Genomic DNA, 2897 nt, shown 5'->3' with positions numbered 1-2897 from the left:
ATATATATATATATATATATATATATATATATATAGATATATATACATACACATACATACATACATATATACGATGGGCTTCTTTCAGTTTCCATCTACCAAATCCACTCGCAACACTTTAATCGGCCCGAGGCTATAGTAGAAGACACTTGCCCAAGTTGCCACGCAGTGAGACTGAACCCGGAACCATGTGGTTGGTAAGCAAGCTACTTACCACACAGCCACTCCTGCGCTTGTATATATTAGCAGTAATACCCATCAGTGAAGGCACATGGCTCAGTGGTTAGAGCATCGAACTTACGATTGTGAGATTGTGAGTTGGATTCCTGGACCAGGCTGCATGTTGTGTTCTTGAGCAAGACACTTTATTTCACATTGCTCCAGTTAACTCAGCTGTTGAAATGAGTTGCGACATCACTAATGCCAAGCTGTATTGACCTTTGCCTTTCCCTTGGATAACATCAGTGGTGTGGAGAGGGGAGGCTGATATGCATGGGTGACTGCTGGCCTTCCACAAACAACCTTACCGGAACTTGTGCCTCGGAGGGTAATTACCTAGGTGCAATCCCATGGTCATTCATGACTGAAGGGGGTCTCCTCCTCAATACCCATCATTGATTGGGTAATTACTTTTACTGTTTCTTGGGTCGAGAAGCTAGAAAAATGGGTATATCATATAGAAGAATAACTTTACAGAATCCAGTTGACTGTGATGGTATTGAAAAAGCAGCAAGTCAAGTGGAACATCACTGTTCATATAGAAAAGGCATTGCACAACGTGCATTTGCTTAGTGTTCGTTTTTTGACGGTCTTTTTTAGTAGACATTTTTTTGATTAGGAATATCAGTAAGTAATAGTGAAATGAAATTACAAATGCTGTGTCAGCGCACAAGTAGTGTTGTACCACTGCATAATTTTTGTTGAGACAGATTAGGTAATAGTATAACAGGAGATACAGAAAAAGCATTGCATGTTGTACATTTGTTTGATTTCCATTTTTTTTATGGTCTTTTTTTAGTAGACATTTTTTGATTAGGAATATAAGTAAGTAATAGTCAAATGAAATTACAAATGCTGTGTCCTGTCAATGTTAGTGTTGAAATTCCGACGCTATATTACAGGAATGGAAGGCAAGACCACAGTAAGTAATAGTCGAATGAAATTACAAATGCTGTGTCCTGTCAATCAGATTTAGGTTTACTCATCCTGCATGTGTGTATTATATAAGAGAAAAACATATAACAATAATTGAAGTAGAAATAAGATGGATTTCATATATGAACTTCTGTTTCTTCTTCAAGTTGCAATCCAACAACTTTTAGTGTTTGGCCCTGACTTTTGTTAATGCTCATATCAGAACCAAGAAGCTAGAAAAATGGATGTATCATATAGAAGAATAGCTTTACAGAATCCAGATGGTTACAATGGCACTGAAAAGACTACAAGTCAAGTGGAACATCCATTTGGCACTGTTTCTTTTGACATTTGAATAGGAAATATATCATGAATGAAGCTAGAATAATAGCCATATGATATAGAAGAATAGCTTTAGGGAATCCAAGTGACTGTGCGATGGCTCTGAGAAAAAACACCGGTGAAGTGGAAGACTCATTTGTCATGGTTTCTTTTGACATTTGAATAGGTCATATGCTCAAGGGCAACTGAAAGATTCAGTTTTGAATCTGAACCAGGGCGAGACTAGAACTACCAATTTAGGTTTGCGTGTATCTCATCCTCATTTTCTGCTGCACGCTGTGCATTTGCTTGGTGTTCGTTTTTTGACAGTCATTTTTTAGGATGCACCTGGAGGTACTGGTAAAATTTTTATAACTAACCTTCTTTTATCTGCAGTGAGACTCCAAAGAAAAGTAGCTCTAGCAGTAGTTTCATCTGGAATTGCTGCTACCCTCTTGCCTGGAGGGCATACAGCACACAGCACCTTCAAACTTCCATTGGATTTGAACTAAAGAGCCATCTATTTCTCTAAATAGCCATCTATATTATCATTATTATTTAATAATAATATCTTCATTATTTATATATATACATATATATGTAATTATTTTGAAAAATGTTTTGCATTTTGCATTAATGCAGACATGTAAGTAACTTATTTATTATCAAATATAATTATAATAAATTATCTACACAATATAAATTACCTAAATTAAATATAATAATATAAACTATCGACATGTTTTTAAGTTACAAAACAATTTATTGTAATATTTGAATTTTCTTATTTTAAAATAAAATATCATGAAACTGCTTTTCTATCATTTATGACTTTATATACATACATATCTTCTGTAACTTGTTTCAGTCACAAGTCTGTAGTCATGCTGGAGCACCATCTTGAAAGGTTTAGTAGACCCCAGTATTTATTTTTAAGCCAGGTACTTATATTACTATTCTTTTATACATACACATACACACATGCATGTGTGCTGGTGTATGAATGTACATGTATATAAGTATATGTTTGTTAACAGTCCCTTGTCAACAAGTTGTCTACTATGTTGCTGAAGACAAGTGAAATGAAAACTCTTGAAAAACAGGAAGGATATCTGCCTGTAAAACAATAACTTAATAATACGTATTCAACTAACCCGTGCTAGCACGGGAAAATAGATGTAAGATGAATAAATAAAAAAACACAGACCTATATGAATGCATATACACAAACATACAAACACAAATATTTGATTCTCTGTCTGAAGAATTTCCAATAGGAGATATGTTACATATATTTTCTATATGTATGATTTTGTAACTCCTATTAGCAAATGAAACACATGTAAAGGTGAATAAATATACCAACACTTTTTCAATCTCCTGTTATGATATACACATGTGTGTATATATATATATATATATATATATATATATATATATAT

General features: G+C 34.0%; 1 protein-coding gene across 1 annotated transcript in view; it reads right to left on the bottom strand.

Moving 5' to 3' along the window:
- LOC106872789 (uncharacterized) overlaps positions 1-2897 on the bottom strand; it is a 423364-nt gene that overhangs the window by 23943 nt on the left and 396524 nt on the right. The window lies entirely within an intron of this gene.

This window comes from Octopus bimaculoides, chromosome 1 (assembly GCF_001194135.2).
Source record: "Octopus bimaculoides isolate UCB-OBI-ISO-001 chromosome 1, ASM119413v2, whole genome shotgun sequence".
Taxonomy (NCBI): domain Eukaryota; kingdom Metazoa; phylum Mollusca; class Cephalopoda; order Octopoda; family Octopodidae; genus Octopus; species Octopus bimaculoides.
This window is presented reverse-complemented; position numbering and strand designations above follow the sequence as displayed.